The 5,755-nt window shown below is 56.3% G+C and overlaps 1 pseudogene; it reads left to right on the forward strand.

Annotated features, from left to right (window-relative positions):
* The first annotated feature begins 307 nt into the window (after positions 1–307).
* Positions 308–1,832, forward strand: LOC141477251 (inositol 1,4,5-trisphosphate receptor-interacting protein-like 1; annotated as a pseudogene).
* The last annotated feature ends 3,923 nt before the right edge of the window (positions 1,833–5,755 follow it).

Here is a 5,755-nt window from a genome sequence, read left to right on the forward strand (position 1 = left end):
GAGTGGGCTCACGGGGGAGGCTGGGCTGGACAGCGGGGCCGGGGCAGGAATGCTGGCCCCGGGGGGTTGGGTTCTGACCCACTGGGCATGGAGGGCTCAGCTGCTGGCGGCAGCGCCTTGGGCCGGGCAACGGTGCTGCTGCCGGCGGGGATGGGCACAGACCTTGCTGCCCCACCGCTGCCTCGGCCCCTCTCCCACCCGCCCCCAGCTCCCTGAGGCTCCCGGCCCTGCTCCCCACCCCGGCTGGCTCCCTCCCTCCCTCCCTCCCAGCCCCACTGAACCCCTTCTCTCCCTACTCCTGCAGGCTATGGCTGCAGCACGTGTCCTCGCCTTGATTGCGCTCCTCATCCAGCTCCCACCAATGGTTGGTGAGGAGCTGGATGCGGCCACGATGGAGCGCATGCAGCAGTATGCCAAGTTCCTGAACGGGGACGTGACTCGGCCGCAGCAGGTTGTGGAGCAGAGGAACCTGGAGCAGAGCGACTTTGCCTGGGGAGCCCTGCTCTCTGCTGCATTGAAGCTGTCGCAGTTCTTGATGGTTGCTGGATACCTCGTGCTGCTCTTCACGTTCTGCTTGTGGCTCTGGAAAAAGATCCGTCAACGTTACAGCAGTGATGATCTGGAGAGCCCCAGCAGCAGCAGGAGAAAGGAGGAGAGCTCCAGGAGCAGCACGGAAGAGGTGGAGGAGGAAGAAGAATGGAAAGAAGATTCCAATTACAAAGAGCGTCTGTTCAGGGAGCGCATCCGGTGCACAGCGCGGAGCATGGCCCACAGGAGACAGGAGGTGGAAACGCTGGTGGGCAATCTCCTCGGTGTCGTCCAGGAGCGCTTGTCCAATAGCTTCTTCCTGGTGCCGCAGCAAGCCATCGGGGTGGGCAGCGCCTTTGAAGGTTGGAGTCCCCGTGTTCAGGATGCTGTCTACTGCCTGCTTGTGCCCCTGAAGCCTTCACGTGGGCACAGCTTCCACCTGGAGCTGGGCACTGCACAGGAGGTGCCAGCAAAGCACCGTGTCCGCGTGCAGCTGGAGTGCACCTGCACAAGGGACACGCATGTGGAGGACATGCTGTGCTTCGTCCACCAGCCCTATGAGGCGCTGGAGAGAAACCAGGATTCCAGCCTTCTAAGCAACCTCTGCACTGGCCGCTACCTCGATGCGCAGAAAACTGCCCGCTGGTTCCAGAGCCTGGTGAGCTCAGCCTGGGGGGAGATGCCTCATTCGCCTTACTACGCTATGAGGGTGCTGCCTTCCAGGCGCTCCTGCAAGCTGGAGCTGACACATGCCTCCGGGAGACCCCTCTTTGTTGAGTTGCTGTTTGGGGTGCAGCAAGGCAACTCGGACATCTTCCTGAGCAGCCAGGCTCCGGAGGCCATCTTCACCCCAGGCACGATGTGGGCAGAGAGCTACGCTGTGGCAGAGGCAAAGTTCTTCAGCCAGGCAGGCTCCGCAGAACACCGTCCACCTCACATGCCTGCAGCTCTGCACCAGGAACCTGGTGGGCACAGGCCTCTGCCCCTATACCTTGAAGACGGTCGTGATGCATCTCCTGAACACCATACCCGTGTCAAACTGGACAAGGGCATCATTCCTGAACCGGCTGCAGGATGTTATGCTGTACCTGCGCAGCTGCCTGGAGGAGAAGCACCTCAATCACTTCTTCTTTGGCAATGACCACTTGCCCGAGGACATCATCCTGCCCCCAGCCTTCCGAGAAGCTGAGCCACTCAACCTCTTCCAGTGCCTGCTGCAGGATCCAGAAGCCTACAAGAAGGCACTGTGTGAGCTCGAGGAACTGGAAGGTCGGCTCTCAGGACTGTTGCTCTACGGAGTCTGAAAGAGGCTTTCAAGGACAGAGCTGTGTTTGTGTCCCCTGGACTGCCTGGTGTCTTCCAGAGGGTCCCTTCTCTCTGGGAGCTTCACTTTGTACATAGTTGTGATTACACGTTGTGTTGGAACAAAAACTGCGTCTCTGAGTGTGAGTGCATCATTTGTGGGGGGGGAGGTGGGCATAGGGTGCTGACTGCTCAGCCGCTCCAAATTTGGGGACCACTTTGCTGAACGGCTGACGTGGTGGGCTCTGGTTTCCCTGATTCTGTAGCTCAGGCTCCCCCTCCTGCCTCTTCTCCTGCCTTGGGGCCATGGGAACAATTTGTCCCCCTGCCCAGCTGTGCACATTGTCTGTGTGGCTCCGTAGGCAGGGAGCCTGAAGTGGCTTCCTTGGGAGCCATACGCACTGCAACCCCTGGGAACGCCACAGCATTGCCCTTGGGCGACCTCAGTGAGGTGGGTGGGACGCTGCCCGAGTGGAGAGCCCTTTGCTCAGGGGACAAGTGCCACCAGTGCAGAGCGGGGCTCTGGCTGCTCTGGCTCCTCTATGAGCATGAGACTCATTCTCCACAGCCTCTGGTGACCTCAGGCTCAGGTCCTCACCACCTTAGCACGGGAGACTTAACACCCGCAGCAAGGTTAGAGACAGCTTTTGAGATGTCTCCAATTCAAAGCATCACTTGCGCAGTCCATGCCATGGTTATGAGAAGCAGTGGCCTGACGGCAGCTGTGTGGCAGGAGAGGTGCACTCCATCCCTCTATTTGGGACACCTCCAGGGGAAATCCAAAGGCGGTCTATGGGCGAAGATTTGCCAGGTCTCCGACAGTTGTCCCATCCAATGAACTGTCTGTGTCTGAGTGCTAAAGAAGCCCAACAGCCCGTTGCCTGTCGCCTGCTCCCTGCCCAGCCACAGCTGCCAGGGAGGTTTCTTGACCCATGTCAAATCAGCCAATGGTCATGAGAGTGTGAAGGGAAAGCAGTGCAAAAGCCACCTTTCTAGCCACAGTGGCCTTCACCGGCGGGGTGAGCTGGGGAGCCCCGAGGCCCAGGGAGAGGGTCCCTGCTCGGAGCCACAACCTCTCTCTGCACCCTTTCCCGTGTCCTCAGCCAGCCTCTTGCCACCCTGCTGGGGGAGGAGAGCGCGTGACAGCAGGGCTCGTTAGAAACCCTCGCAAAGTAACTCTCTCTTGGTGATGTGAATTACAGCTGGTGCCTGCTGCGGGATCATGCAGCTCACGTGGACGCAGCGGGCAGAGGATGTGCCACAGGTCAGTGACTGCTGGTCAGTGGGACAGGAAAGGCCCACAGAGGAGTTCTGCTCAGCAGGCAGCAGCATCTGCCAGGCTTTCCTGGAGCCACTGGCTCTGGCAAGCCCCGGCAGCTCTGGGACTCCAATGGAGAGCTTTTCCCTTTCAGGTGCCGCTGGGGCAGGCACCAGCCAACCTGTGGTCCTTGTGGTAAGAGCCCTCTCCTCCCTCCTGACCTGCAGCGCCTGTGCTGGGGTAGCGGCAGATGAGCGCGTGCTCTTTGCCCTCACTTGCCCAGTGCCCAGGGCTCATGCCTTTGGCTCCTGCCCGGGCCATTTGCTAAACCTGGAGGGGGAGGGAAGCACTCAGAAACCAGGGGAAGAAACGGGGGCTCGAGCACCTCTGTCTCTGCTCCTCCTGAGCTTGGAGGCTCCGGAGGGGCTGGGCAGCGCTCTGACAAGATCTGCTCTCCTGGTGCCTGCAGGGAACAATCTCAATGGCAGAGGAATGAGGTCACGTGCCTGGCTGCAGAGATGGACCCTACGAAGAAGGTGATGCTGCACTTTGGGAAAGAGGGCTGGGAGCAGCTGGGCCGTGCACAAGGCCCTTCTTGGACCAGTTGTTGGGCTTTTCCTGCTCCGCAGATGGGGCAGTGGAGGGTGGGGGGAGCGTGCAGAGCTGCTGGCCAAAAGGAGAGGTTTCTTGAAAGCCCTTACTTTGGCACGAGAGTTGCATCTGGCCCCTGGAAGGAGTCGTCAGAGCATGGCAGCATCTGGGGGTCATGATACCCAGGCTCTGGCCCAGTACGTTCGGGGGACACGTTGGATCTGGGGACTGGGTCTAGTGGGGACCCACATGGTGCAGCCCTGTCTGGGACATGCATCCAATAAAGGACGGAGATTGTCCTTAGCCCTCCTTTTGTTGCTAGTGTATCTATCCAAACATTTTCTATCGCTTTTCCCAGCAGTAGCCAGATGAAGTTCGAGCTGGGCTTTGGCCCTTCTCATTTTCTCCCTGCATAACCTCACGACGTCCTTGTAGTCCTCTTGAGTCGCCGGCCCCTTCTTCCAAAGCTTGGAAACTCTCCTTTTCTCCCCCGACTTCCAGCCAAAGCTCTCTGTTCAGCCAGGCCGGTCTTCTTCCCCGCCAGCTTGTCTTTCGGCACGTGGGGATAGCCTGCTCCTGCGCCTTGAAGATCTCCTTCTTGGATAATATCCAGCCTTCCTGGGCCCCTTTGCTTTCAGGGCTGCCTCCCAAGGCACTCTCTCAACCAGGCTCCTGGGCAGCTCCGAGTCTGCCCTCCGCAGCTCCAAGGAAGCAGTTCTGCTCACCCCTGTCCTTACTTATCCAGGAATTGAAAACTGTGGGTTCAGTTAAAGTTCACTCACACAGCTAAGATTTACGTGCACCTGAAGCAACAGTGCGTGCATGTAGCGACCTTGAGAGCAGGGGAGGAATGAGAAACATAAGTTTCACACCCTGAAGCTCATCCTGACAAAAACAGAGCACAGTCTGGGAACTGAAACTTGTCCTGGTAGCAGAGTACCTTATTATGATAAGCTCAGTAGAAGGTAAAAAATATTTTTGTAAGTTCATGATTGGGCATTACGAGGGGAGTGGGTTTGTGTCTTAGAGTATATAAGTTTCTCTGTGTCGCAATAAAGTGTCGATTTGGATTCGCTTACTGCATGACCTACGAGTCCGTGATTTCTTCATATGCCACAAATGGCACCTGAACAGGCTTAAAGATTCAGCATGACGGTGATCAAGGACCAGTGGCGTACCCACGTGAGCCGGACAGAAGACATTGATCACCAAGGAGCTCCTATATACTCATTGCTGCACAATATAAGGTTAGCACAGTGAGGGCCCGGGGAAGGTATTATTATAATGGGGCAGTCTGTGACGAAAGCGCAGCAGATACATAAAGCACTTTTAATGAAAACCGTTAAGGAACAAGGATTAAAGTTACAGCCTCTTAAGCTTTTACAGCTTTTAGTATGGATTCGGGATCATTGTCCGTAGTATCCCCCCAGTGGGTCTTATGACCTTTCTGACTGGCAGAAAGTGGGAGAATGCTTGCAAGCGTGACTAATTATTGATCATGATGTTAATCCCGACAATATCGTAACGTGGCGTGTCATATATACGGTGTTAAGAACATTCCTGCCTACCGATAAAGTGTTTGCTAACATATTTTCTGCCTCCACCGGCTGATTTACTAACTTTAGAGGATACAGCTCCGGCTGGTTCAGACCCTGATGCTGAGCCTGTCTGTGATTCAGCTCAGCAGCCGCAATTGCCGTTAGCTGCTACAGTAGAAGCAGCCAACGACTTAAACACACAGATACCTGAGGATCCCTTCGATCCATGTCCTATTGACTCTGATCAAGAGCCTGTTTTGTACCTGCCTTTAACTCCGGTTAAAGCTATGGTGGCTTCTGCACCAACCGCGGAACAGACCTTACAAAATACTAAACAAATGACTGTTAGTCATGCCTCCATTACGTGTCCGCCACCTTACGCTCCTTCTCTAGACGTGCCTCCTAATGATTCTCACGATAAGGCAAGAAGGGAGTTTGTAGAAGAGTGTAGAAAAAGGGCTTTGCAAGAGGGTGATATTGAAATGCTTCAAGCTATGCCGGTCATCTATAGGCCCCACCAGCTTCCTCACTATGGGAC

Source organism: Numenius arquata, chromosome Z (genome assembly GCF_964106895.1).
Source record: "Numenius arquata chromosome Z, bNumArq3.hap1.1, whole genome shotgun sequence".
In the NCBI taxonomy this organism is placed as follows: Eukaryota; Metazoa; Chordata; class Aves; order Charadriiformes; family Scolopacidae; genus Numenius; species Numenius arquata.